The sequence below is a fragment of the Clinocottus analis genome, unplaced genomic scaffold (assembly GCF_023055335.1).
Source record: "Clinocottus analis isolate CAN_PGR_092001 unplaced genomic scaffold, fCliAna1.0.p SCAF_41, whole genome shotgun sequence".
Lineage (NCBI taxonomy): Eukaryota > Metazoa > Chordata > Actinopteri > Perciformes > Cottidae > Clinocottus > Clinocottus analis.
The window spans coordinates 774,669-800,085 of NW_027176165.1; the positions used below are offsets into that span (position 1 = coordinate 774,669).

At 46.6% G+C, this 25,417-nt stretch overlaps 37 non-coding genes across 37 annotated transcripts; 12 read left to right on the top strand and 25 right to left on the bottom strand.

The window, feature by feature from the left end:
* Positions 1-274: 274 nt before the first annotated feature.
* LOC137801492 (U2 spliceosomal RNA) lies at positions 275-465 on the bottom strand. Its single transcript, XR_011079765.1, has one exon. It is a non-coding gene; the product is annotated as a U2 spliceosomal RNA (small nuclear RNA).
* A 777-nt stretch (positions 466-1,242) lies between these two features.
* LOC137801594 (U1 spliceosomal RNA) lies at positions 1,243-1,406 on the top strand. The gene has a single exon (XR_011079860.1). It is a non-coding gene; the product is annotated as a U1 spliceosomal RNA (small nuclear RNA).
* Positions 1,407-1,845: 439 nt separating this feature from the next.
* On the bottom strand, positions 1,846-1,960 carry LOC137801535 (U5 spliceosomal RNA). Its single transcript, XR_011079805.1, has one exon. It is a non-coding gene; the product is annotated as a U5 spliceosomal RNA (small nuclear RNA).
* A 353-nt stretch (positions 1,961-2,313) lies between these two features.
* Positions 2,314-2,504, bottom strand: LOC137801493 (U2 spliceosomal RNA). Its single transcript, XR_011079766.1, has one exon. It is a non-coding gene; the product is annotated as a U2 spliceosomal RNA (small nuclear RNA).
* A 773-nt stretch (positions 2,505-3,277) lies between these two features.
* Positions 3,278-3,441, top strand: LOC137801595 (U1 spliceosomal RNA). Its single transcript, XR_011079861.1, has one exon. It is a non-coding gene; the product is annotated as a U1 spliceosomal RNA (small nuclear RNA).
* Positions 3,442-3,887: 446 nt separating this feature from the next.
* LOC137801547 (U5 spliceosomal RNA) lies at positions 3,888-4,002 on the bottom strand. Its single transcript, XR_011079816.1, has one exon. It is a non-coding gene; the product is annotated as a U5 spliceosomal RNA (small nuclear RNA).
* A 353-nt stretch (positions 4,003-4,355) lies between these two features.
* LOC137801494 (U2 spliceosomal RNA) lies at positions 4,356-4,546 on the bottom strand. The gene has a single exon (XR_011079767.1). It is a non-coding gene; the product is annotated as a U2 spliceosomal RNA (small nuclear RNA).
* A 776-nt stretch (positions 4,547-5,322) lies between these two features.
* On the top strand, positions 5,323-5,486 carry LOC137801596 (U1 spliceosomal RNA). Its single transcript, XR_011079862.1, has one exon. It is a non-coding gene; the product is annotated as a U1 spliceosomal RNA (small nuclear RNA).
* A 446-nt stretch (positions 5,487-5,932) lies between these two features.
* LOC137801549 (U5 spliceosomal RNA) lies at positions 5,933-6,047 on the bottom strand. The gene has a single exon (XR_011079818.1). It is a non-coding gene; the product is annotated as a U5 spliceosomal RNA (small nuclear RNA).
* A 353-nt stretch (positions 6,048-6,400) lies between these two features.
* On the bottom strand, positions 6,401-6,591 carry LOC137801495 (U2 spliceosomal RNA). The gene has a single exon (XR_011079768.1). It is a non-coding gene; the product is annotated as a U2 spliceosomal RNA (small nuclear RNA).
* Positions 6,592-7,364: 773 nt separating this feature from the next.
* On the top strand, positions 7,365-7,528 carry LOC137801597 (U1 spliceosomal RNA). Its single transcript, XR_011079863.1, has one exon. It is a non-coding gene; the product is annotated as a U1 spliceosomal RNA (small nuclear RNA).
* A 446-nt stretch (positions 7,529-7,974) lies between these two features.
* Positions 7,975-8,089, bottom strand: LOC137801550 (U5 spliceosomal RNA). Its single transcript, XR_011079819.1, has one exon. It is a non-coding gene; the product is annotated as a U5 spliceosomal RNA (small nuclear RNA).
* A 353-nt stretch (positions 8,090-8,442) lies between these two features.
* On the bottom strand, positions 8,443-8,633 carry LOC137801496 (U2 spliceosomal RNA). Its single transcript, XR_011079769.1, has one exon. It is a non-coding gene; the product is annotated as a U2 spliceosomal RNA (small nuclear RNA).
* Positions 8,634-9,410: 777 nt separating this feature from the next.
* LOC137801630 (U1 spliceosomal RNA) lies at positions 9,411-9,574 on the top strand. Its single transcript, XR_011079894.1, has one exon. It is a non-coding gene; the product is annotated as a U1 spliceosomal RNA (small nuclear RNA).
* A 446-nt stretch (positions 9,575-10,020) lies between these two features.
* LOC137801552 (U5 spliceosomal RNA) lies at positions 10,021-10,135 on the bottom strand. Its single transcript, XR_011079820.1, has one exon. It is a non-coding gene; the product is annotated as a U5 spliceosomal RNA (small nuclear RNA).
* A 353-nt stretch (positions 10,136-10,488) lies between these two features.
* Positions 10,489-10,679, bottom strand: LOC137801498 (U2 spliceosomal RNA). The gene has a single exon (XR_011079770.1). It is a non-coding gene; the product is annotated as a U2 spliceosomal RNA (small nuclear RNA).
* Positions 10,680-11,452: 773 nt separating this feature from the next.
* On the top strand, positions 11,453-11,616 carry LOC137801598 (U1 spliceosomal RNA). Its single transcript, XR_011079864.1, has one exon. It is a non-coding gene; the product is annotated as a U1 spliceosomal RNA (small nuclear RNA).
* Positions 11,617-12,062: 446 nt separating this feature from the next.
* Positions 12,063-12,177, bottom strand: LOC137801553 (U5 spliceosomal RNA). The gene has a single exon (XR_011079821.1). It is a non-coding gene; the product is annotated as a U5 spliceosomal RNA (small nuclear RNA).
* A 353-nt stretch (positions 12,178-12,530) lies between these two features.
* Positions 12,531-12,720, bottom strand: LOC137801532 (U2 spliceosomal RNA). The gene has a single exon (XR_011079802.1). It is a non-coding gene; the product is annotated as a U2 spliceosomal RNA (small nuclear RNA).
* A 775-nt stretch (positions 12,721-13,495) lies between these two features.
* On the top strand, positions 13,496-13,659 carry LOC137801600 (U1 spliceosomal RNA). The gene has a single exon (XR_011079865.1). It is a non-coding gene; the product is annotated as a U1 spliceosomal RNA (small nuclear RNA).
* A 446-nt stretch (positions 13,660-14,105) lies between these two features.
* LOC137801554 (U5 spliceosomal RNA) lies at positions 14,106-14,220 on the bottom strand. Its single transcript, XR_011079822.1, has one exon. It is a non-coding gene; the product is annotated as a U5 spliceosomal RNA (small nuclear RNA).
* A 353-nt stretch (positions 14,221-14,573) lies between these two features.
* Positions 14,574-14,764, bottom strand: LOC137801499 (U2 spliceosomal RNA). Its single transcript, XR_011079771.1, has one exon. It is a non-coding gene; the product is annotated as a U2 spliceosomal RNA (small nuclear RNA).
* A 772-nt stretch (positions 14,765-15,536) lies between these two features.
* On the top strand, positions 15,537-15,700 carry LOC137801601 (U1 spliceosomal RNA). The gene has a single exon (XR_011079866.1). It is a non-coding gene; the product is annotated as a U1 spliceosomal RNA (small nuclear RNA).
* A 446-nt stretch (positions 15,701-16,146) lies between these two features.
* On the bottom strand, positions 16,147-16,261 carry LOC137801555 (U5 spliceosomal RNA). The gene has a single exon (XR_011079823.1). It is a non-coding gene; the product is annotated as a U5 spliceosomal RNA (small nuclear RNA).
* A 353-nt stretch (positions 16,262-16,614) lies between these two features.
* Positions 16,615-16,805, bottom strand: LOC137801500 (U2 spliceosomal RNA). Its single transcript, XR_011079772.1, has one exon. It is a non-coding gene; the product is annotated as a U2 spliceosomal RNA (small nuclear RNA).
* Positions 16,806-17,583: 778 nt separating this feature from the next.
* On the top strand, positions 17,584-17,747 carry LOC137801602 (U1 spliceosomal RNA). The gene has a single exon (XR_011079867.1). It is a non-coding gene; the product is annotated as a U1 spliceosomal RNA (small nuclear RNA).
* A 425-nt stretch (positions 17,748-18,172) lies between these two features.
* LOC137801556 (U5 spliceosomal RNA) lies at positions 18,173-18,287 on the bottom strand. Its single transcript, XR_011079824.1, has one exon. It is a non-coding gene; the product is annotated as a U5 spliceosomal RNA (small nuclear RNA).
* A 353-nt stretch (positions 18,288-18,640) lies between these two features.
* Positions 18,641-18,831, bottom strand: LOC137801531 (U2 spliceosomal RNA). Its single transcript, XR_011079801.1, has one exon. It is a non-coding gene; the product is annotated as a U2 spliceosomal RNA (small nuclear RNA).
* Positions 18,832-19,605: 774 nt separating this feature from the next.
* Positions 19,606-19,769, top strand: LOC137801603 (U1 spliceosomal RNA). Its single transcript, XR_011079868.1, has one exon. It is a non-coding gene; the product is annotated as a U1 spliceosomal RNA (small nuclear RNA).
* A 425-nt stretch (positions 19,770-20,194) lies between these two features.
* LOC137801557 (U5 spliceosomal RNA) lies at positions 20,195-20,309 on the bottom strand. The gene has a single exon (XR_011079825.1). It is a non-coding gene; the product is annotated as a U5 spliceosomal RNA (small nuclear RNA).
* Positions 20,310-20,662: 353 nt separating this feature from the next.
* LOC137801502 (U2 spliceosomal RNA) lies at positions 20,663-20,853 on the bottom strand. The gene has a single exon (XR_011079774.1). It is a non-coding gene; the product is annotated as a U2 spliceosomal RNA (small nuclear RNA).
* A 775-nt stretch (positions 20,854-21,628) lies between these two features.
* LOC137801624 (U1 spliceosomal RNA) lies at positions 21,629-21,792 on the top strand. Its single transcript, XR_011079888.1, has one exon. It is a non-coding gene; the product is annotated as a U1 spliceosomal RNA (small nuclear RNA).
* A 446-nt stretch (positions 21,793-22,238) lies between these two features.
* LOC137801558 (U5 spliceosomal RNA) lies at positions 22,239-22,353 on the bottom strand. Its single transcript, XR_011079826.1, has one exon. It is a non-coding gene; the product is annotated as a U5 spliceosomal RNA (small nuclear RNA).
* Positions 22,354-22,706: 353 nt separating this feature from the next.
* On the bottom strand, positions 22,707-22,897 carry LOC137801503 (U2 spliceosomal RNA). The gene has a single exon (XR_011079775.1). It is a non-coding gene; the product is annotated as a U2 spliceosomal RNA (small nuclear RNA).
* Positions 22,898-23,674: 777 nt separating this feature from the next.
* On the top strand, positions 23,675-23,838 carry LOC137801625 (U1 spliceosomal RNA). Its single transcript, XR_011079889.1, has one exon. It is a non-coding gene; the product is annotated as a U1 spliceosomal RNA (small nuclear RNA).
* A 446-nt stretch (positions 23,839-24,284) lies between these two features.
* LOC137801559 (U5 spliceosomal RNA) lies at positions 24,285-24,399 on the bottom strand. The gene has a single exon (XR_011079827.1). It is a non-coding gene; the product is annotated as a U5 spliceosomal RNA (small nuclear RNA).
* Positions 24,400-24,752: 353 nt separating this feature from the next.
* Positions 24,753-24,943, bottom strand: LOC137801504 (U2 spliceosomal RNA). The gene has a single exon (XR_011079776.1). It is a non-coding gene; the product is annotated as a U2 spliceosomal RNA (small nuclear RNA).
* Between the last annotated feature and the right edge of the window lie 474 nt (positions 24,944-25,417).

A 25,417-nucleotide genomic window follows, 5' to 3' on the forward strand; every position in this document is an offset into this window, starting at 1 on the left:
CCTGTTCCAAATAAGGGGCCACGCCCATTACCACATTTGAAAGAGGCCACACCCATATTTGAAAGGGGCAGTCCCACATTTTAAAGAGAGCAAAAGTGTCCACCGGACTGCCTTTTTACCCTTCCAATAGTGGGGCATCAGTAAACAAGGCCTTTGTTTGACACTTGTGTGGTGCCTGGAGAGCCACAGGGACTGAGACTCGTACGGTTCACGGCAGAATTCAAGTAAACAGACGGTTCCAGCAGATTGGTGTTTATTTGTCAACAAGGCGTTTAAAGGGTGCACCGTTCCCAGCAGTACTGCAATACCGGGTCAATGCGTGGAGTGAATGGAGCAAGCCCCCTTTTCATCTCCCAAGTGCAAAAATGTGCTTAATAAGATATCCTCAGATAGAGGACATATCAGATATTAAACTGATAAGAACAGATACTACACTTGATCTTAGCCAAAAGGCCGAGAAGCGATACCCACCGACAGTTTCCTTCCTGAGCCAACCTCCTAGGACCTTCCTCCCTTGTCACGGTGGCGCCCTTTCCATTGGGCAGGGGCAGCTGCTTAGCACACCCGCCCCAGCCCTCCATGGTTTAGCACCTTTGTCTAGTTTTAGGTCAAGATGCATCTCATTATTAGGGTTAGGTTATCAACGACAAGATTGGATTACATAATCCAATGCAATTTCTGAATCCTTTTTTTTCTTTTGAAAACCCATTTTGGAGATTTGATCCAATCTGATAGCCGTAATCCAATCAGGTTACTTTTTAACCCCCCCCCCCCCCCCCCCCTACTGAGGATCAGAGCACAGAACCCTGAGATCAAAGCACAGAACCCTGATGTCAGAGCAAAATGTATCTCATTTATTTCTTGGAACACAAGGAAAAGAGCATAGAACCTTGAGATCAGAGCATAGAACCTTGAGATCAAAGCAGAGAACCCTGATGTCAGAGTGAAATGCATCTCATTCATTCTTCCTTAGAACACAAGGAAAAGAGGATAGAACCTTGAGATTAAAGGACAGAATCCTGAGATCAAAGCACAGAACCCTGATGTCAGAGCAAAATGTATGTCATTCTTTATTTCGGAGAACATGATTTTGCTTTGGTCGCGGGGCAGTTTCTCAGATGGAGAAACTGCTTGCCAAGGGAAGCTAATGCTAAAGGCGCTGCTTGGACCGCGCCATCTGTGCACCGTGAACCAGGGTGCTGGGTCTGGGAATGCCGCCCCTGTCTCTGTCTCTTCCAACTCATACTTACCTGGCAGGGGAGATACCATGATCATGAAGGTGGTTCGCCCAGGGCGAGGCTCAGCCATTGCACTGAGGCTGTTCTGACCGCTGCGAATTCCCCAAATGTGGGAATCTCGACTGCACAATTTCTGGTAGTGGGGGACTGCGTTCGCGCTCTCCCCTGATCATCGTGTCCAATAAATGCAAGTGATTCGTAGGCGGACCAGATGCTATTAAGCATGCTGTTCTCTGACTTTCTTAGAACACAAGGACCAGAGCACAGACTCATCCAAGTCAGAGCAAAAGGTATTTCTGTCTGAGAACAGGAGGACCAGAGCATAGAACCTTGAGGTCAATGCATAGAACCCAGAGGTCAATGCATAGAACCCAGAGGTCAATGATGTCAGATTAACCCAGAGGCCCTGATGTCAGATTAAAATGTATCTCTTTCTTCCTTGGAACACATGGACCAGAGCATAGAACCTTGAGATCAAATCATAGAACCCTGATTTCAGAGAAAAATGCATCTCTTTCTATCTGAGAACAGGAGGACCCGAGCATAGAATCATGACGTCATGACTGTGTCTCTGAAATCTCGCTTGGTTTTTCACAAATGCACAAGGCTCAGCCAAATGGCCAAGCCTGACAAAAATTGGTTAAACTCATTGCTGTTCCTCTCCACGGAAGTCTTTAGTAAAAGGCGAAAGGCTTGTGCGTTATGAAGAGAAACCAAAGTAAGTGCCGTCCTGTGGTCAAGAGCAGCAGATAATGTAGTCGTCCCAGTCAAATATCTCACGGTAAGCCTCGGTTGACGTGCCCTGTTCCAAATAAGGGGCCACGCCCATTACCACATTTGAAAGAGGCCACACCCATATTTGAAAGGGGCAGTCCCACATTTTAAAGAGAGCAAAAGTGTCCACCGGACTGCCTTTTTTCCCTTCCAATAGTGGGGCATCAGTAAACAAGACCTTTGTTTGACACTTGTGTGGCGCCTGGAGAGCCACAGGGACTGAGACTCGTACGGTTCACGGCAGAATTCAAGTAAACAGACGGTTCCAGCAGATTGGTGTTTATTTGTCAACAAGGCGTTTAAAGGGTGCACCGTTCCCAGCAGTACTGCAATACCGGGTCAATGCGTGGAGTGAATGGAGCAAGCCCCCTTTTCATCTCCCAAGTGCAAAAATGTGCTTAATAAGATATCCTCAGATAGAGGACATATCAGATATTAAACTGATAAGAACAGATACTACACTTGATCTTAGCCAAAAGGCCGAGAAGCGATACCCACCGACAGTTTCCTTCCTGAGCCAACCTCCTAGGACCTTCCTCCCTTGTCACGGTGGCGCCCTTTCCATTGGGCAGGGGCAGCTGCTTAGCACACCCGCCCCAGCCCTCCATGGTTTAGCACCTTTGTCTAGTTTTAGGTCAAGATGCATCTCATTATTAGGGTTAGGTTATCAACGACAAGATTGGATTACATAATCCAATGCAATTTCTGAATCCTTTTTTTTCTTTTGAAAACCCATTTTGGAGATTTGATCCAATCTGATAGCCGTAATCCAATCAGGTTACTTTTTAACCCCCCCCCCTCCCCTACTGAGGATCAGAGCACAGAACTCTGAGATCAAAGCACAGAACCCTGATGTCAGAGCAAAATGTATCTCATTTATTTCTTGGAACACAAGGAAAAGAGCATAGAACCTTGAGATCAGAGCATAGAACCTTGAGATCAAAGCAGAGAACCCTGATGTCAGAGTGAAATGCATCTCATTCATTCTTCCTTAGAACACAAGGAAAAGAGGATAGAACCTTGAGATTAAAGGACAGAATCCTGAGATCAAAGCACAGAACCCTGATGTCAGAGCAAAATGTATGTCATTCTTTATTTCGGAGAACATGATTTTGCTTTGGTCGTGGGGCAGTTTCTCAGATGGAGAAACTGCCTGGCCAAGGGAAGCTAATGCTAAAGGCGCTGCTTGGACCGCGCCATCTGTGCACCGTGAACCAGGGTGCTGGGTCTGGGAATGCCGCCCCTGTCTCTGTCTCTTCCAACTCATACTTACCTGGCAGGGGAGATACCATGATCATGAAGGTGGTTCGCCCAGGGCGAGGCTCAGCCATTGCACTGAGGCTGTTCTGACCGCTGCGAATTCCCCAAATGTGGGAATCTCGACTGCACAATTTCTGGTAGTGGGGGACTGCGTTCGCGCTCTCCCCTGATCATCGTGTCCAATAAATGCAAGTGATTCGTAGGCGGACCAGATGCTATTAAGCATGCTGTTCTCTGACTTTCTTAGAACACAAAGACCAGAGCACAGACTCATCCAAGTCAGAGCAAAAGGTATTTCTGTCTGAGAACAGGAGGACCAGAGCATAGAACCCAGAGGTCAATGCATAGAACCCAGAGGTCAATGCATAGAACCCAGAGGTCAATGATGTCAGATTAACCCAGAGGCCCTGATGTCAGATTAAAATGTATCTCTTTCTTCCTTGGAACACATGGACCAGAGCATAGAACCTTGAGATCAAATCATAGAACCCTGATTTCAGAGAAAAATGCATCTCTTTCTATCTGAGAACAGGAGGACCCGAGCATAGAATCATGACGTCAGAGTTTACAACTGTGTCTCTGAAATCTCTCTTGGTTTTTCACAAATGCACAAGGCTCAGCCAAATGGCAAAGCCTGACAAAAATTGGTTAAACTCATTGCTGTTCCTCTCCACGGAAGTCTTTAGTAAAAGGCGAAAGGCTTGTGCGTTATGAAGAGAAACCAAAGTAAGTGCCGTCCTGTGGTCAAGAGCAGCAGATAATGTAGTCGTCCCAGTCAAATATCTCACGGTAAGCCTCGGTTGACGTGCCCTGTTCCAAATAAGGGGCCACGCCCATTACCACATTTGAAAGAGGCCACACCCATATTTGAAAGGGGCAGTCCCACATTTTAAAGAGAGCAAAAGTGTCCACCGGACTGCCTTTTTTCCCTTCCAATAGTGGGGCATCAGTAAACAAGACCTTTGTTTGACACTTGTGTGGCGCCTGGAGAGCCACAGGGACTGAGACTCGTACGGTTCACGGCAGAATTCAAGTAAACAGACGGTTCCAGCAGATTGGTGTTTATTTGTCAACAAGGCGTTTAAAGGGTGCACCGTTCCCAGCAGTACTGCAATACCGGGTCAATGCGTGGAGTGAATGGAGCAAGCCCCCTTTTCATCTCCCAAGTGCAAAAATGTGCTTAATAAGATATCCTCAGATAGAGGACATATCAGATATTAAACTGATAAGAACAGATACTACACTTGATCTTAGCCAAAAGGCCGAGAAGCGATACCCACCGACAGTTTCCTTCCTGAGCCAACCTCCTAGGACCTTCCTCCCTTGTCACGGTGGCGCCCTTTCCATTGGGCAGGGGCAGCTGCTTAGCACACCCGCCCCAGCCCTCCATGGTTTAGCACCTTTGTCTAGTTTTAGGTCAAGATGCATCTCATTATTAGGGTTAGGTTATCAACGACAAGATTGGATTACATAATCCAATGCAATTTCTGAATCCTTTTTTTTCTTTTGAAAACCCATTTTGGAGATTTGATCCAATCTGATAGCCGTAATCCAATCAGGTTACTTTTTAACCCCCCCCCCCCCCTCCCCTACTGAGGATCAGAGCACAGAACCCTGAGATCAAAGCACAGAACCCTGATGTCAGAGCAAAATGTATCTCATTTATTTCTTGGAACACAAGGAAAAGAGCATAGAACCTTGAGATCAGAGCATAGAACCTTGAGATCAAAGCAGAGAACCCTGATGTCAGAGTGAAATGCATCTCATTCATTCTTCCTTAGAACACAAGGAAAAGAGGATAGAACCTTGAGATTAAAGGACAGAATCCTGAGATCAAAGCACAGAACCCTGATGTCAGAGCAAAATGTATGTCATTCTTTATTTCGGAGAACATGATTTTGCTTTGGTCGCGGGGCAGTTTCTCAGATGGAGAAACTGCTTGCCAAGGGAAGCTAATGCTAAAGGCGCTGCTTGGACCGCGCCATCTGTGCACCGTGAACCAGGGTGCTGGGTCTGGGAATGCCACCCCTGTCTCTGTCTCTTCCAACTCATACTTACCTGGCAGGGGAGATACCATGATCATGAAGGTGGTTCGCCCAGGGCGAGGCTCAGCCATTGCACTGAGGCTGTTCTGACCGCTGCGAATTCCCCAAATGTGGGAATCTCGACTGCACAATTTCTGGTAGTGGGGGACTGCGTTCGCGCTCTCCCCTGATCATCGTGTCCAATAAATGCAAGTGATTCGTAGGTGGACCAGATGCTATTAAGCATGCTGTTCTCTGACTTTCTTAGAACACAAAGACCAGAGCACAGACTCATCCAAGTCAGAGCAAAAGGTATTTCTGTCTGAGAACAGGAGGACCAGAGCATAGAACCCAGAGGTCAATGCATAGAACCCAGAGGTCAATGCATAGAACCCAGAGGTCAATGATGTCAGATTAACCCAGAGGCCCTGATGTCAGATTAAAATGTATCTCTTTCTTCCTTGGAACACATGGACCAGAGCATAGAACCTTGAGATCAAATCATAGAACCCTGATTTCAGAGAAAAATGCATCTCTTTCTATCTGAGAACAGGAGGACCCGAGCATAGAATCATGACGTCAGAGTTTACAACTGTGTCTCTGAAATCTCTCTTGGTTTTTCACAAATGCACAAGGCTCAGCCAAATGGCAAAGCCTGACAAAAATTGGTTAAACTCATTGCTGTTCCTCTCCACGGAAGTCTTTAGTAAAAGGCGAAAGGCTTGTGCGTTATGAAGAGAAACCAAAGTAAGTGCCGTCCTGTGGTCAAGAGCAGCAGATAATGTAGTCGTCCCAGTCAAATATCTCACGGTAAGCCTCGGTTGACGTGCCCTGTTCCAAATAAGGGGCCACGCCCATTACCACATTTGAAAGAGGCCACACCCATATTTGAAAGGGGCAGTCCCACATTTTAAAGAGAGCAAAAGTGTCCACCGGACTGCCTTTTTTCCCTTCCAATAGTGGGGCATCAGTAAACAAGACCTTTGTTTGACACTTGTGTGGCGCCTGGAGAGCCACAGGGACTGAGACTCGTACGGTTCACGGCAGAATTCAAGTAAACAGACGGTTCCAGCAGATTGGTGTTTAATTGTCAACAAGGCGTTTAAAGGGTGCACCGTTCCCAGCAGTACTGCAATACCGGGTCAATGCGTGGAGTGAATGGAGCAAGCCCCCTTTTCATCTCCCAAGTGCAAAAATGTGCTTAATAAGATATCCTCAGATAGAGGACATATCAGATATTAAACTGATAAGAACAGATACTACACTTGATCTTAGCCAAAAGGCCGAGAAGCGATACCCACCGACAGTTTCCTTCCTGAGCCAACCTCCTAGGACCTTCCTCCCTTGTCACGGTGGCGCCCTTTCCATTGGGCAGGGGCAGCTGCTTAGCACACCCGCCCCAGCCCTCCATGGTTTAGCACTTTTGTCTAGTTTTAGGTCAAGATGCATCTCATTATTAGGGTTAGGTTATCAACGACAAGATTGGATTACATAATCCAATGCAATTTCTGAATCCTTTTTTTTCTTTTGAAAACCCATTTTGGAGATTTGATCCAATCTGATAGCCGTAATCCAATCAGGTTACTTTTTAACCGCCCCCCCCTCCCCTACTGAGGATCAGAGCACAGAACCCTGAGATCAAAGCACAGAACCCTGATGTCAGAGCAAAATGTATCTCATTTATTTCTTGGAACACAAGGAAAAGAGCATAGAACCTTGAGATCAGAGCATAGAACCTTGAGATCAAAGCAGAGAACCCTGATGTCAGAGTGAAATGCATCTCATTCATTCTTCCTTAGAACACAAGGAAAAGAGGATAGAACCTTGAGATTAAAGGACAGAATCCTGAGATCAAAGCACAGAACCCTGATGTCAGAGCAAAATGTATGTCATTCTTTATTTCGGAGAACATGATTTTGCTTTGGTCGCGGGGCAGTTTCTCAGATGGAGAAACTGCTTGCCAAGGGAAGCTAATGCTAAAGGCGCTGCTTGGACCGCGCCATCTGTGCACCGTGAACCAGGGTGCTGGGTCTGGGAATGCCGCCCCTGTCTCTGTCTCTTCCAACTCATACTTACCTGGCAGGGGAGATACCATGATCATGAAGGTGGTTCGCCCAGGGCGAGGCTCAGCCATTGCACTGAGGCTGTTCTGACCGCTGCGAATTCCCCAAATGTGGGAATCTCGACTGCACAATTTCTGGTAGTGGGGGACTGCGTTCGCGCTCTCCCCTGATCATCGTGTCCAATAAATGCAAGTGATTCATAGGTGGACCAGATGCTATTAAGCATGCTGTTCTCTGACTTTCTTAGAACACAAAGACCAGAGCACAGACTCATCCAAGTCAGAGCAAAAGGTATTTCTGTCTGAGAACAGGAGGACCAGAGCATAGAACCCAGAGGTCAATGCATAGAACCCAGAGGTCAATGCATAGAACCCAGAGGTCAATGATGTCAGATTAACCCAGAGGCCCTGATGTCAGATTAAAATGTATCTCTTTCTTCCTTGGAACACATGGACCAGAGCATAGAACCTTGAGATCAAATCATAGAACCCTGATTTCAGAGAAAAATGCATCTCTTTCTATCTGAGAACAGGAGGACCCGAGCATAGAATCATGACGTCAGAGTTTACAACTGTGTCTCTGAAATCTCTCTTGGTTTTTCACAAATGCACAAGGCTCAGCCAAATGGCAAAGCCTGACAAAAATTGGTTAAACTCATTGCTGTTCCTCTCCACGGAAGTCTTTAGTAAAAGGCGAAAGGCTTGTGCGTTATGAAGAGAAACCAAAGTAAGTGCCGTCCTGTGGTCAAGAGCAGCAGATAATGTAGTCGTCCCAGTCAAATATCTCACGGTAAGCCTCGGTTGACGTGCCCTGTTCCAAATAAGGGGCCACGCCCATTACCACATTTGAAAGAGGCCACACCCATATTTGAAAGGGGCAGTCCCACATTTTAAAGAGAGCAAAAGTGTCCACCGGACTGCCTTTTTTCCCTTCCAATAGTGGGGCATCAGTAAACAAGACCTTTGTTTGACACTTGTGTGGCGCCTGGAGAGCCACAGGGACTGAGACTCGTACGGTTCACGGCAGAATTCAAGTAAACAGACGGTTCCAGCAGATTGGTGTTTATTTGTCAACAAGGCGTTTAAAGGGTGCACCGTTCCCAGCAGTACTGCAATACCGGGTCAATGCGTGGAGTGAATGGAGCAAGCCCCCTTTTCATCTCCCAAGTGCAAAAATGTGCTTAATAAGATATCCTCAGATAGAGGACATATCAGATATTAAACTGATAAGAACAGATACTACACTTGATCTTAGCCAAAAGGCCGAGAAGCGATACCCACCGACAGTTTCCTTCCTGAGCCAACCTCCTAGGACCTTCCTCCCTTGTCACGGTGGCGCCCTTTCCATTGGGCAGGGGCAGCTGCTTAGCACACCCGCCCCAGCCCTCCATGGTTTAGCACCTTTGTCTAGTTTTAGGTCAAGATGCATCTCATTATTAGGGTTAGGTTATCAACGACAAGATTGGATTACATAATCCAATGCAATTTCTGAATCCTTTTTTTTCTTTTGAAAACCCATTTTGGAGATTTGATCCAATCTGATAGCCGTAATCCAATCAGGTTACTTTTTAACCCCCCCCCCCCCCCTCCCCTACTGAGGATCAGAGCACAGAACCCTGAGATCAAAGCACAGAACCCTGATGTCAGAGCAAAATGTATCTCATTTATTTCTTGGAACACAAGGAAAAGAGCATAGAACCTTGAGATCAGAGCATAGAACCTTGAGATCAAAGCAGAGAACCCTGATGTCAGAGTGAAATGCATCTCATTCATTCTTCCTTAGAACACAAGGAAAAGAGGATAGAACCTTGAGATTAAAGGACAGAATCCTGAGATCAAAGCACAGAACCCTGATGTCAGAGCAAAATGTATGTCATTCTTTATTTCGGAGAACATGATTTTGCTTTGGTCGCGGGGCAGTTTCTCAGATGGAGAAACTGCTTGCCAAGGGAAGCTAATGCTAAAGGCGCTGCTTGGACCGCGCCATCTGTGCACCGTGAACCAGGGTGCTGGGTCTGGGAATGCCGCCCCTGTCTCTGTCTCTTCCAACTCATACTTACCTGGCAGGGGAGATACCATGATCATGAAGGTGGTTCGCCCAGGGCGAGGCTCAGCCATTGCACTGAGGCTGTTCTGACCGTTGCGAATTCCCCAAATGTGGGAATCTCGACTGCACAATTTCTGGTAGTGGGGGACTGCGTTCGCGCTCTCCCCTGATCATCGTGTCCAATAAATGCAAGTGATTCGTAGGTGGACCAGATGCTATTAAGCATGCTGTTCTCTGACTTTCTTAGAACACAAAGACCAGAGCACAGACTCATCCAAGTCAGAGCAAAAGGTATTTCTGTCTGAGAACAGGAGGACCAGAGCATAGAACCCAGAGGTCAATGCATAGAACCCAGAGGTCAATGCATAGAACCCAGAGGTCAATGATGTCAGATTAACCCAGAGGCCCTGATGTCAGATTAAAATGTATCTCTTTCTTCCTTGGAACACATGGACCAGAGCATAGAACCTTGAGATCAAATCATAGAACCCTGATTTCAGAGAAAAATGCATCTCTTTCTATCTGAGAACAGGAGGACCCGAGCATAGAATCATGACGTCAGAGTTTACAACTGTGTCTCTGAAATCTCTCTTGGTTTTTCACAAATGCACAAGGCTCAGCCAAATGGCAAAGCCTGACAAAAATTGGTTAAACTCATTGCTGTTCCTCTCCACGGAAGTCTTTAGTAAAAGGCGAAAGGCTTGTGCGTTATGAAGAGAAACCAAAGTAAGTGCCGTCCTGTGGTCAAGAGCAGCAGATAATGTAGTCGTCCCAGTCAAATATCTCACGGTAAGCCTCGGTTGACGTGCCCTGTTCCAAATAAGGGGCCACGCCCATTACCACATTTGAAAGAGGCCACACCCATATTTGAAAGGGGCAGTCCCACATTTTAAAGAGAGCAAAAGTGTCCACCGGACTGCCTTTTTTCCCTTCCAATAGTGGGGCATCAGTAAACAAGACCTTTGTTTGACACTTGTGTGGCGCCTGGAGAGCCACAGGGACTGAGACTCGTACGGTTCACGGCAGAATTCAAGTAAACAGACGGTTCCAGCAGATTGGTGTTTATTTGTCAACAAGGCGTTTAAAGGGTGCACCGTTCCCAGCAGTACTGCAATACCGGGTCAATGCGTGGAGTGAATGGAGCAAGCCCCCTTTTCATCTCCCAAGTGCAAAAATGTGCTTAATAAGATATCCTCAGATAGAGGACATATCAGATATTAAACTGATAAGAACAGATACTACACTTGATCTTAGCCAAAAGGCCGAGAAGCGATACCCACCGACAGTTTCCTTCCTGAGCCAACCTCCTAGGACCTTCCTCCCTTGTCACGGTGGCGCCCTTTCCATTGGGCAGGGGCAGCTGCTTAGCACACCCGCCCCAGCCCTCCATGGTTTAGCACCTTTGTCTAGTTTTAGGTCAAGATGCATCTCATTATTAGGGTTAGGTTATCAACGACAAGATTGGATTACATAATCCAATGCAATTTCTGAATCCTTTTTTTTCTTTTGAAAACCCATTTTGGAGATTTGATCCAATCTGATAGCCGTAATCCAATCAGGTTACTTTTTAACCCCCCCCCCCTCCCCTACTGAGGATCAGAGCACAGAACCCTGAGATCAAAGCACAGAACCCTGATGTCAGAGCAAAATGTATCTCATTTATTTCTTGGAACACAAGGAAAAGAGCATAGAACCTTGAGATCAGAGCATAGAACCTTGAGATCAAAGCAGAGAACCCTGATGTCAGAGTGAAATGCATCTCATTCATTCTTCCTTAGAACACAAGGAAAAGAGGATAGAACCTTGAGATTAAAGGACAGAATCCTGAGATCAAAGCACAGAACCCTGATGTCAGAGCAAAATGTATGTCATTCTTTATTTCGGAGAACATGATTTTGCTTTGGTCGCGGGGCAGTTTCTCAGATGGAGAAACTGCTTGCCAAGGGAAGCTAATGCTAAAGGCGCTGCTTGGACCGCGCCATCTGTGCACCGTGAACCAGGGTGCTGGGTCTGGGAATGCCACCCCTGTCTCTGTCTCTTCCAACTAATACTTACCTGGCAGGGGAGATACCATGATCATGAAGGTGGTTCGCCCAGGGCGAGGCTCAGCCATTGCACTGAGGCTGTTCTGACCGCTGCGAATTCCCCAAATGTGGGAATCTCGACTGCACAATTTCTGGTAGTGGGGGACTGCGTTCGCGCTCTCCCCTGATCATCGTGTCCAATAAATGCAAGTGATTCGTAGGTGGACCAGATGCTATTAAGCATGCTGTTCTCTGACTTTCTTAGAACACAAAGACCAGAGCACAGACTCATCCAAGTCAGAGCAAAAGGTATTTCTGTCTGAGAACAGGAGGACCAGAGCATAGAACCCAGAGGTCAATGCATAGAACCCAGAGGTCAATGCATAGAACCCAGAGGTCAATGATGTCAGATTAACCCAGAGGCCCTGATGTCAGATTAAAATGTATCTCTTTCTTCCTTGGAACACATGGACCAGAGCATAGAACCTTGAGATCAAATCATAGAACCCTGATTTCAGAGAAAAATGCATCTCTTTCTATCTGAGAACAGGAGGACCCGAGCATAGAATCATGACGTCAGAGTTTACAACTGTGTCTCTGAAATCTCTCTTGGTTTTTCACAAATGCACAAGGCTCAGCCAAATGGCAAAGCCTGACAAAAATTGGTTAAACTCATTGCTGTTCCTCTCCACGGAAGTCTTTAGTAAAAGGCGAAAGGCTTGTGCGTTATGAAGAGAAACCAAAGTAAGTGCCGTCCTGTGGTCAAGAGCAGCAGATAATGTAGTCGTCCCAGTCAAATATCTCACGGTAAGCCTCGGTTGACGTGCCCTGTTCCAAATAAGGGGCCACGCCCATTACCACATTTGAAAGAGGCCACACCCATATTTGAAAGGGGCAGTCCCACATTTTAAAGAGAGCAAAAGTGTCCACCGGACTGCCTTTTTTCCCTTCCAATAGTGGGGCATCAGTAAACAAGACCTTTGTTTGACACTTGTGTGGCGCCTGGAGAGCCACAGGGACTGAGACTCGTACGGTTCACGGCAGAATTCAAGTAAACAGACGGTTCCAGCAGATTGGTGTTTATTTGTCAACAAGGCGTTTAAAGGGTGCACCGTTCCCAGCAGTACTGCAATACCGGGTCAATGCGTGGAGTGAATGGAGCAGCCCCCTTTTCAACTCCCAAGTGCAAAAATGTGCTTAATAAGATATCCTCAGATAGAGGACATATCAGATATTAAACTGATAAGAACAGATACTACACTTGATCTTAGCCAAAAGGCCGAGAAGCGATACCCACCGACAGTTTCCTTCCTGAGCCAACCTCCTAGGACCTTCCTCCCTTGTCACGGTGGCGCCCTTTCCATTGGGCAGGGGCAGCTGCTTAGCACACCCGCCCCAGCCCTCCATGGTTTAGCACCTTTGTCTAGTTTTAGGTCAAGATGCATCTCATTATTAGGGTTAGGTTATCAACGACAAGATTGGATTACATAATCCAATGCAATTTCTGAATCCTTTTTTTTCTTTTGAAAACCCATTTTGGAGATTTGATCCAATCTGATAGCCGTAATCCAATCAGGTTACTTTTTAACCCCCCCCCCCCCTCCCCTACTGAGGATCAGAGCACAGAACCCTGAGATCAAAGCACAGAACCCTGATGTCAGAGCAAAATGTATCTCATTTATTTCTTGGAACACAAGGAAAAGAGCATAGAACCTTGAGATCAGAGCATAGAACCTTGAGATCAAAGCAGAGAACCCTGATGTCAGAGTGAAATGCATCTCATTCATTCTTCCTTAGAACACAAGGAAAAGAGGATAGAACCTTGAGATTAAAGGACAGAATCCTGAGATCAAAGCACAGAACCCTGATGTCAGAGCAAAATGTATGTCATTCTTTATTTCGGAGAACATGATTTTGCTTTGGTCGCGGGGCAGTTTCTCAGATGGAGAAACTGCTTGCCAAGGGAAGCTAATGCTAAAGGCGCTGCTTGGACCGCGCCATCTGTGCACCGTGAACCAGGGTGCTGGGTCTGGGAATGCCGCCCCTGTCTCTGTCTCTTCCAACTCATACTTACCTGGCAGGGGAGATACCATGATCATGAAGGTGGTTCGCCCAGGGCGAGGCTCAGCCATTGCACTGAGGCTGTTCTGACCGCTGCGAATTCCCCAAATGTGGGAATCTCGACTGCACAATTTCTGGTAGTGGGGGACTGCGTTCGCGCTCTCCCCTGATCATTGTGTCCAATAAATGCAAGTGATTCGTAGGCGGACCAGATGCTATTAAGCATGCTGTTCTCTGACTTTCTTAGAACACAAGGACCAGAGCACAGACTCATCCAAGTCAGAGCAAAAGGTATTTCTGTCTGAGAACAGGAGGACCAGAGCATAGAACCTTGAGGTCAATGCATAGAACCCAGAGGTCAATGCATAGAACCCAGAGGTCAATGATGTCAGATTAACCCAGAGGCCCTGATGTCAGATTAAAATGTATCTCTTTCTTCCTTGGAACACATGGACCAGAGCATAGAACCTTGAGATCAAATCATAGAACCCTGATTTCAGAGAAAAATGCATCTCTTTCTATCTGAGAACAGGAGGACCCGAGCATAGAATCATGACATCAGAGTTTACAACTGTGTCTCTGAAATCTCTCTTGGTTTTTCACAAATGCACAAGGCTCAGCCAAATGGCAAAGCCTGACAAAAATTGGTTAAACTCATTGCTGTTCCTCTCCACGGAAGTCTTTAGTAAAAGGCGAAAGGCTTGTGCGTTATGAAGAGAAACCAAAGTAAGTGCCGTCCTGTGGTCAAGAGCAGCAGATAATGTAGTCGTCCCAGTCAAATATCTCACGGTAAGCCTCGGTTGACGTGCCCTGTTCCAAATAAGGGGCCACGCCCATTACCACATTTGAAAGAGGCCACACCCATATTTGAAAGGGGCAGTCCCACATTTTAAAGAGAGCAAAAGTGTCCACCGGACTGCCTTTTTACCCTTCCAATAGTGGGGCATCAGTAAACAAGGCCTTTGTTTGACACTTGTGTGGTGCCTGGAGAGCCACAGGGACTGAGACTCGTACGGTTCACGGCAGAATTCAAGTAAACAGACGGTTCCAGCAGATTGGTGTTTATTTGTCAACAAGGCGTTTAAAGGGTGCACCGTTCCCAGCAGTACTGCAATACCGGGTCAATGCGTGGAGTGAATGGAGCAAGCCCCCTTTTCATCTCCCAAGTGCAAAAATGTGCTTAATAAGATATCCTCAGATAGAGGACATATCAGATATTAAACTGATAAGAACAGATACTACACTTGATCTTAGCCAAAAGGCCGAGAAGCGATACCCACCGACAGTTTCCTTCCTGAGCCAACCTCCTAGGACCTTCCTCCCTTGTCACGGTGGCGCCCTTTCCATTGGGCAGGGGCAGCTGCTTAGCACACCCGCCCCAGCCCTCCATGGTTTAGCACCTTTGTCTAGTTTTAGGTCAAGATGCATCTCATTATTAGGGTTAGGTTATCAACGACAAGATTGGATTACATAATCCAATGCAATTTCTGAATCCTTTTTTTTCTTTTGAAAACCCATTTTGGAGATTTGATCCAATCTGATAGCCGTAATCCAATCAGGTTACTTTTTAACCCCCCCCCCCCCCCTACTGAGGATCAGAGCACAGAACCCTGAGATCAAAGCACAGAACCCTGATGTCAGAGCAAAATGTATCTCATTTATTTCTTGGAACACAAGGAAAAGAGCATAGAACCTTGAGATCAGAGCATAGAACCTTGAGATCAAAGCAGAGAACCCTGATGTCAGAGTGAAATGCATCTCATTCATTCTTCCTTAGAACACAAGGAAAAGAGGATAGAACCTTGAGATTAAAGGACAGAATCCTGAGATCAAAGCACAGAACCCTGATGTCAGAGCAAAATGTATGTCATTCTTTATTTCGGAGAACATGATTTTGCTTTGGTCGCGGGGCAGTTTCTCAGATGGAGAAACTGCTTGCCAAGGGAAGCTAATGCTAAAGGCGCTGCTTGGACCGCGCCATCTGTGCACCGTGAACCAGGGTGCTGGGTCTGGGAATGCCGCCCCTGTCTCTGTCTCTTCCAACTCATACTTACCTGGCAGGGGAGATACCATGATCATGAAGGTGGTTCGCCCAGGGCGAGGCTCAGCCATTGCACTGAGGCTGTTCTGACCGCTGCGAATTCCCCAAATGTGGGAATCTCGACTGCACAATTTCTGGTAGTGGGGGACTGCGTTCGCGCTCTCCCCTGATCATCGTGTCCAATAAATGCAAGTGATTCGTAGGTGGACCAGATGCTATTAAGCATGCTGTTCTCTGACTTTCTTAGAACACAAAGACCAGAGCACAGACTCATCCAAGTCAGAGCAAAAGGTATTTCTGTCTGAGAACAGGAGGACCAGAGAATAGAACCCAGAGGTCAATGCATAGAACCCAGAGGTCAATGCATAGAACCCAGAGGTCAATGATGTCAGATTAACCCAGAGGCCCTGATGTCAGATTAAAATGTATCTCTTTCTTCCTTGGAACACATGGACCAGAGCATAGAACCTTGAGATCAAATCATAGAACCCTGATTTCAGAGAAAAATGCATCTCTTTCTATCTGAGAACAGGAGGACCCGAGCATAGAATCATGACGTCAGAGTTTACAACTGTGTCTCTGAAATCTCTCTTGGTTTTTCACAAATGCACAAGGCTCAGCCAAATGGCAAAGCCTGACAAAAATTGGTTAAACTCATTGCTGTTCCTCTCCACGGAAGTCTTTAGTAAAAGGCGAAAGGCTTGTGCGTTATGAAGAGAAACCAAAGTAAGTGCCGTCCTGTGGTCAAGAGCAGCAGATAATGTAGTCGTCCCAGTCAAATATCTCACGGTAAGCCTCGGTTGACGTGCCCTGTTCCAAATAAGGGGCCACGCCCATTACCACATTTGAAAGAGGCCACACCCATATTTGAAAGGGGCAGTCCCACATTTTAAAGAGAGCAAAAGTGTCCACCGGACTGCCTTTTTTCCCTTCCAATAGTGGGGCATCAGTAAACAAGACCTTTGTTTGACACTTGTGTGGCGCCTGGAGAGCCACAGGGACTGAGACTCGTACGGTTCACGGCAGAATTCAAGTAAACAGACGGTTCCAGCAGATTGGTGTTTATTTGTCAACAAGGCGTTTAAAGGGTGCACCGTTCCCAGCAGTACTGCAATACCGGGTCAATGCGTGGAGTGAATGGAGCAAGCCCCCTTTTCATCTCCCAAGTGCAAAAATGTGCTTAATAAGATATCCTCAGATAGAGGACATATCAGATATTAAACTGATAAGAACAGATACTACACTTGATCTTAGCCAAAAGGCCGAGAAGCGATACCCACCGACAGTTTCCTTCCTGAGCCAACCTCCTAGGACCTTCCTCCCTTGTCACGGTGGCGCCCTTTCCATTGGGCAGGGGCAGCTGCTTAGCACACCCGCCCCAGCCCTCCATGGTTTAGCACCTTTGTCTAGTTTTAGGTCAAGATGCATCTCATTATTAGGGTTAGGTTATCAACGACAAGATTGGATTACATAATCCAATGCAATTTCTGAATCCTTTTTTTTCTTTTGAAAACCCATTTTGGAGATTTGATCGAATCTGATAGCCGTAATCCAATCAGGTTACTTTTTAACCCCCCCCCCCTCCCCTCCCCTACTGAGGATCAGAGCACAGAACCCTGAGATCAAAGCACAGAACCCTGATGTCAGAGCAAAATGTATCTCATTTATTTCTTGGAACACAAGGAAAAGAGCATAGAACCTTGAGATCAGAGCATAGAACCTTGAGATCAAAGCAGAGAACCCTGATGTCAGAGTGAAATGCATCTCATTCATTCTTCCTTAGAACACAAGGAAAAGAGGATAGAACCTTGAGATTAAAGGACAGAATCCTGAGATCAAAGCACAGAACCCTGATGTCAGAGCAAAATGTATGTCATTCTTTATTTCGGAGAACATGATTTTGCTTTGGTCGCGGGGCAGTTTCTCAGATGGAGAAACTGCTTGCCAAGGGAAGCTAATGCTAAAGGCGCTGCTTGGACCGCGCCATCTGTGCACCGTGAACCAGGGTGCTGGGTCTGGGAATGCCACCCCTGTCTCTGTCTCTTCCAACTCATACTTACCTGGCAGGGGAGATACCATGATCATGAAGGTGGTTCGCCCAGGGCGAGGCTCAGCCATTGCACTGAGGCTGTTCTGACCGCTGCGAATTCCCCAAATGTGGGAATCTCGACTGCACAATTTCTGGTAGTGGGGGACTGCGTTCGCGCTCTCCCCTGATCATCGTGTCCAATAAATGCAAGTGATTCGTAGGTGGACCAGATGCTATTAAGCATGCTGTTCTCTGACTTTCTTAGAACACAAAGACCAGAGCACAGACTCATCCAAGTCAGAGCAAAAGGTATTTCTGTCTGAGAACAGGAGGACCAGAGCATAGAACCCAGAGGTCAATGCATAGAACCCAGAGGTCAATGATGTCAGATTAACCCAGAGGCCCTGATGTCAGATTAAAATGTATCTCTTTCTTCCTTGGAACACATGGACCAGAGCATAGAACCTTGAGATCAAATCATAGAACCCTGATTTCAGAGAAAAATGCATCTCTTTCTATCTGAGAACAGAAGGACCCGAGCATAGAATCATGACGTCAGAGTTTACAACTGCGTCTCTGAAATCTCTCTTGGTTTTTCACAAATGCACAAGGCTCAGCCAAATGGCAAAGCCTGACAAAAATTGGTTAAACTCATTGCTGTTCCTCTCCACGGAAGTCTTTAGTAAAAGGCGAAAGGCTTGTGCGTTATGAAGAGAAACCAAAGTAAGTGCCGTCCTGTGGTCAAGAGCAGCAGATAATGTAGTCGTCCCAGTCAAATATCTCACGGTAAGCCTCGGTTGACGTGCCCTGTTCCAAATAAGGGGCCACGCCCATTACCACATTTGAAAGAGGCCACACCCATATTTGAAAGGGGCAGTCCCACATTTTAAAGAGAGCAAAAGTGTCCACCGGACTGCCTTTTTTCCCTTCCAATAGTGGGGCATCAGTAAACAAGGCCTTTGTTTGACACTTGTGTGGCGCCTGGAGAGCCACAGGGACTGAGACTCGTACGGTTCACGGCAGAATTCAAGTAAACAGACGGTTCCAGCAGATTGGTGTTTATTTGTCAACAAGGCGTTTAAAGGGTGCACCGTTCCCAGCAGTTCTGTAATACCGGGTCAATGCGTGGAGTGAATGGAGCAAGCCCCCTTTTCATCTCCCAAGTGCAAAAATGTGCTTAATAAGATATCCTCAGATAGAGGACATATCAGATATTAAACTGATAAGAACAGATACTACACTTGATCTTAGCCAAAAGGCCGAGAAGCGATACCCACCGACAGTTTCCTTCCTGAGCCAACCTCCTAGGACCTTCCTCCCTTGTCACGGTGGCGCCCTTTCCATTGGGCAGGGGCAGCTGCTTAGCACACCCGCCCCAGCCCTCCATGGTTTAGCACCTTTGTCTAGTTTTAGGTCAAGATGCATCTCATTATTAGGGTTAGGTTATCAACGACAAGATTGGATTACATAATCCAATGCAATTTCTGAATCCTTTTTTTTCTTTTGAAAACCCATTTTGGAGATTTGATCCAATCTGATAGCCGTAATCCAATCAGGTTACTTTTTAACCCCCCCCCCCCTCCCCTACTGAGGATCAGAGCACAGAACCCTGAGATCAAAGCACAGAACCCTGATGTCAGAGCAAAATGTATCTCATTTATTTCTTGGAACACAAGGAAAAGAGCATAGAACCTTGAGATCAGAGCATAGAACCTTGAGATCAAAGCAGAGAACCCTGATGTCAGAGTGAAATGCATCTCATTCATTCTTCCTTAGAACACAAGGAAAAGAGGATAGAACCTTGAGATTAAAGGACAGAATCCTGAGATCAAAGCACAGAACCCTGATGTCAGAGCAAAATGTATGTCATTCTTTATTTCGGAGAACATGATTTTGCTTTGGTCGCGGGGCAGTTTCTCAGATGGAGAAACTGCTTGCCAAGGGAAGCTAATGCTAAAGGCGCTGCTTGGACCGCGCCATCTGTGCACCGTGAACCAGGGTGCTGGGTCTGGGAATGCCACCCCTGTCTCTGTCTCTTCCAACTCATACTTACCTGGCAGGGGAGATACCATGATCATGAAGGTGGTTCGCCCAGGGCGAGGCTCAGCCATTGCACTGAGGCTGTTCTGACCGCTGCGAATTCCCCAAATGTGGGAATCTCGACTGCACAATTTCTGGTAGTGGGGGACTGCGTTCGCGCTCTCCCCTGATCATCGTGTCCAATAAATGCAAGTGATTCGTAGGTGGACCAGATGCTATTAAGCATGCTGTTCTCTGACTTTCTTAGAACACAAAGACCAGAGCACAGACTCATCCAAGTCAGAGCAAAAGGTATTTCTGTCTGAGAACAGGAGGACCAGAGCATAGAACCCAGAGGTCAATGCATAGAACCCAGAGGTCAATGATGTCAGATTAACCCAGAGGCCCTGATGTCAGATTAAAATGTATCTCTTTCTTCCTTGGAACACATGGACCAGAGCATAGAACCTTGAGATCAAATCATAGAACCCTGATTTCAGAGAAAAATGCATCTCTTTCTATCTGAGAACAGAAGGACCCGAGCATAGAATCATGACGTCAGAGTTTACAACTGTGTCTCTGAAATCTCGCTTGGTTTTTCACAAATGCACAAGGCTCAGCCAAATGGCAAAGCCTGACAAAAATTGGTTAAACTCATTGCTGTTCCTCTCCACGGAAGTCTTTAGTAAAAGGCGAAAGGCTTGTGCGTTATGAAGAGAAACCAAAGTAAGTGCCGTCCTGTGGTCAAGAGCAGCAGATAATGTAGTCGTCCCAGTCAAATATCTCACGGTAAGCCTCGGTTGACGTGCCCTGTTCCAAATAAGGGGCCACGCCCATTACCACATTTGAAAGAGGCCACACCCATATTTGAAAGGGGCAGTCCCACATTTTAAAGAGAGCAAAAGTGTCCACCGGACTGCCTTTTTTCCCTTCCAATAGTGGGGCATCAGTAAACAAGGCCTTTGTTTGACACTTGTGTGGCGCCTGGAGAGCCACAGGGACTGAGACTCGTACGGTTCACGGCAGAATTCAAGTAAACAGACGGTTCCAGCAGATTGGTGTTTATTTGTCAACAAGGCGTTTAAAGGGTGCACCGTTCCCAGCAGTACTGCAATACCGGGTCAATGCGTGGAGTGAATGGAGCAAGCCCCCTTTTCATCTCCCAAGTGCAAAAATGTGCTTAATAAGATATCCTCAGATAGAGGACATATCAGATATTAAACTGATAAGAACAGATACTACACTTGATCTTAGCCAAAAGGCCGAGAAGCGATACCCACCGACAGTTTCCTTCCTGAGCCAACCTCCTAGGACCTTCCTCCCTTGTCACGGTGGCGGCCTTTCCATTGGGCAGGGGCAGCTGCTTAGCACACCCGCCCCAGCCCTCCATGGTTTAGCACCTTTGTCTAGTTTTAGGTCAAGATGCATCTCATTATTAGGGTTAGGTTATCAACGACAAGATTGGATTACATAATCCAATGCAATTTCTGAATCCTTTTTTTTCTTTTGAAAACCCATTTTGGAGATTTGATCCAATCTGATAGCCGTAATCCAATCAGGTTACTTTTTAACCCCCCCCCCCCTCCCCTACTGAGGATCAGAGCACAGAACCCTGAGATCAAAGCACAGAACCCTGATGTCAGAGCAAAATGTATCTCATTTATTTCTTGGAACACAAGGAAAAGAGCATAGAACCTTGAGATCAGAGCATAGAACCTTGAGATCAAAGCAGAGAACCCTGATGTCAGAGTGAAATGCATCTCATTCATTCTTCCTTAGAACACAAGGAAAAGAGGATAGAACCTTGAGATTAAAGGACAGAATCCTGAGATCAAAGCACAGAACCCTGATGTCAGAGCAAAATGTATGTCATTCTTTATTTCGGAGAACATGATTTTGCTTTGGTCGTGGGGCAGTTTCTCAGATGGAGAAACTGCCTGGCCAAGGGAAGCTAATGCTAAAGGCGCTGCTTGGACCGCGCCATCTGTGCACCATGAACCAGGGTGCTGGGTCTGGGAATGCCGCCCCTGTCTCTGTCTCTTCCAACTCATACTTACCTGGCAGGGGAGATACCATGATCATGAAGGTGGTTCGCCCAGGGCGAGGCTCAGCCATTGCACTGGGGCTGTTCTGACCGCTGCGAATTCCCCAAATGTGGGAATCTCGACTGCACAATTTCTGGTAGTGGGGGACTGCGTTCGCGCTCTCCCCTGATCATCGTGTCCAATAAATGCAAGTGATTCGTAGGCGGACCAGATGCTATTAAGCATGCTGTTCTCTGACTTTCTTAGAACACAAGGACCAGAGCACAGACTCATCCAAGTCAGAGCAAAAGGTATTTCTGTCTGAGAACAGGAGGACCAGAGCATAGAACCTTGAGGTCAATGCATAGAACCCAGAGGTCAATGCATAGAACCCAGAGGTCAATGATGTCAGATTAACCCAGAGGCCCTGATGTCAGATTAAAATGTATCTCTTTCTTCCTTGGAACACATGGACCAGAGCATAGAACCTTGAGATCAAATCATAGAACCCTGATTTCAGAGAAAAATGCATCTCTTTCTATCTGAGAACAGAAGGACCCGAGCATAGAATCATGACGTCAGAGTTTACAACTGTGTCTCTGAAATCTCGCTTGGTTTTTCACAAATGCACAAGGCTCAGCCAAATGGCAAAGCCTGACAAAAATTGGTTAAACTCATTGCTGTTCCTCTCCACGGAAGTCTTTAGTAAAAGGCGAAAGGCTTGTGCGTTATGAAGAGAAACCAAAGTAAGTGCCGTCCTGTGGTCAAGAGCAGCAGATAATGTAGTCGTCCCAGTCAAATATCTCACGGTAAGCCTCGGTTGACGTGCCCTGTTCCAAATAAGGGGCCACGCCCATTACCACATTTGAAAGAGGCCACACCCATATTTGAAAGGGGCAGTCCCACATTTTAAAGAGAGCAAAAGTGTCCACCGGACTGCCTTTTTTCCCTTCCAATAGTGGGGCATCAGTAAACAAGGCCTTTGTTTGACACTTGTGTGGCGCCTGGAGAGCCACAGGGACTGAGACTCGTACGGTTCACGGCAGAATTCAAGTAAACAGACGGTTCCAGCAGATTGGTGTTTATTTGTCAACAAGGCGTTTAAAGGGTGCACCGTTCCCAGCAGTACTGCAATACCGGGTCAATGCGTGGAGTGAATGGAGCAAGCCCCCTTTTCATCTCCCAAGTGCAAAAATGTGCTTAATAAGATATCCTCAGATAGAGGACATATCAGATATTAAACTGATAAGAACAGATACTACACTTGATCTTAGCCAAAAGGCCGAGAAGCGATACCCACCGACAGTTTCCTTCCTGAGCCAACCTCCTAGGACCTTCCTCCCTTGTCACGGTGGCGCCCTTTCCATTGGGCAGGGGCAGCTGCTTAGCACACCCGCCCCAGCCCTCCATGGTTTAGCACCTTTGTCTAGTTTTAGGTCAAGATGCATCTCATTATTAGGGTTAGGTTATCAACGACAAGATTGGATTACATAATCCAATGCAATTTCTGAATCCTTTTTTTTCTTTTGAAAACCCATTTTGGAGATTTGATCCAATCTGATAGCCGTAATCCAATCAGGTTACTTTTTAACCCCCCCCCCCTCCTCCCCTACTGAGGATCAGAGCACAGAACCCTGAGATCAAAGCACAGAACCCTGATGTCAGAGCAAAATGTATCTCATTTATTTCTTGGAACACAAGGAAAAGAGCATAGAACCTTGAGATCAGAGCATAGAACCTTGAGATCAAAGCAGAGAACCCTGATGTCAGAGTGAAATGCATCTCATTCATTCTTCCTTAGAACACAAGGAAAAGAGGATAGAACCTTGAGATTAAAGGACAGAATCCTGAGATCAAAGCACAGAACCCTGATGTCAGAGCAAAATGTATGTCATTCTTTATTTCGGAGAACATGATTTTGCTTTGGTCGTGGGGCAGTTTCTCAGATGGAGAAACTGCCTGGCCAAGGGAAGCTAATGCTAAAGGCGCTGCTTGGACCGCGCCATCTGTGCACCATGAACCAGGGTGCTGGGTCTGGGAATGCCGCCCCTGTCTCTGTCTCTTCCAACTCATACTTACCTGGCAGGGGAGATACCATGATCATGAAGGTGGTTCGCCCAGGGCGAGGCTCAGCCATTGCACTGGGGCTGTTCTGACCGCTGCGAATTCCCCAAATGTGGGAATCTCGACTGCACAATTTCTGGTAGTGGGGGACTGCGTTCGCGCTCTCCCCTGATCATCGTGTCCAATAAATGCAAGTGATTCGTAGGCGGACCAGATGCTATTAAGCATGCTGTTCTCTGACTTTCTTAGAACACAAGGACCAGAGCACAGACTCATCCAAGTCAGAGCAAAAGGTATTTCTGTCTGAGAACAGGAGGACCAGAGCATAGAACCTTGAGGTCAATGCATAGAACCCAGAGGTCAATGCATAGAACCCAGAGGTCAATGATGTCAGATTAACCCAGAGGCCCTGATGTCAGATTAAAATGTATCTCTTTCTTCCTTGGAACACATGGACCAGAGCATAGAACCTTGAGATCAAATCATAGAACCCTGATTTCAGAGAAAAATGCATCTCTTTCTATCTGAGAACAGAAGGACCCGAGCATAGAATCATGACGTCAGAGTTTACAACTGTGTCTCTGAAATCTCGCTTGGTTTTTCACAAATGCACAAGGCTCAGCCAAATGGCAAAGCCTGACAAAAATTGGTTAAACTCATTGCTGTTCCTCTCCACGGAAGTCTTTAGTAAAAGGCGAAAGGCTTGTGCGTTATGAAGAGAAACCAAAGTAAGTGCCGTCCTGTGGTCAAGAGCAGCAGATAATGTAGTCGTCCCAGTCAAATATCTCACGGTAAGCCTCGGTTGACGTGCCCTGTTCCAAATAAGGGGCCACGCCCATTACCACATTTGAAAGAGGCCACACCCATATTTGAAAGGGGCAGTCCCACATTTTAAAGAGAGCAAAAGTGTCCACCGGACTGCCTTTTTTCCCTTCCAATAGTGGGGCATCAGTAAACAAGGCCTTTGTTTGACACTTGTGTGGCGCCTGGAGAGCCACAGGGACTGAGACTCGTACGGTTCACGGCAGAATTCAAGTAAACAGACGGTTCCAGCAGATTGGTGTTTATTTGTCAACAAGGCGTTTAAAGGGTGCACCGTTCCCAGCAGTACTGCAATACCGGGTCAATGCGTGGAGTGAATGGAGCAAGCCCCCTTTTCATCTCCCAAGTGCAAAAATGTGCTTAATAAGATATCCTCAGATAGAGGACATATCAGATATTAAACTGATAAGAACAGATACTACACTTGATCTTAGCCAAAAGGCCGAGAAGCGATACCCACCGACAGTTTCCTTCCTGAGCCAACCTCCTAGGACCTTCCTCCCTTGTCACGGTGGCGCCCTTTCCATTGGGCAGGGGCAGCTGCTTAGCACACCCGCCCCAGCCCTCCATGGTTTAGCACCTTTGTCTAGTTTTAGGTCAAGATGCATCTCATTATTAGGGTTAGGTTATCAACGACAAGATTGGATTACATAATCCAATGCAATTTCTGAATCCTTTTTTTTCTTTTGAAAACCCATTTTGGAGATTTGATCCAATCTGATAGCCGTAATCCAATCAGGTTACTTTTTAACCCCCCCCCCCCTCCCCTACTGAGGATCAGAGCACAGAACCCTGAGATCAAAGCACAGAACCCTGATGTCAGAGCAAAATGTATCTCATTTATTTCTTGGAACACAAGGAAAAGAGCATAGAACCTTGAGATCAGAGCATAGAACCTTGAGATCAAAGCAGAGAACCCTGATGTCAG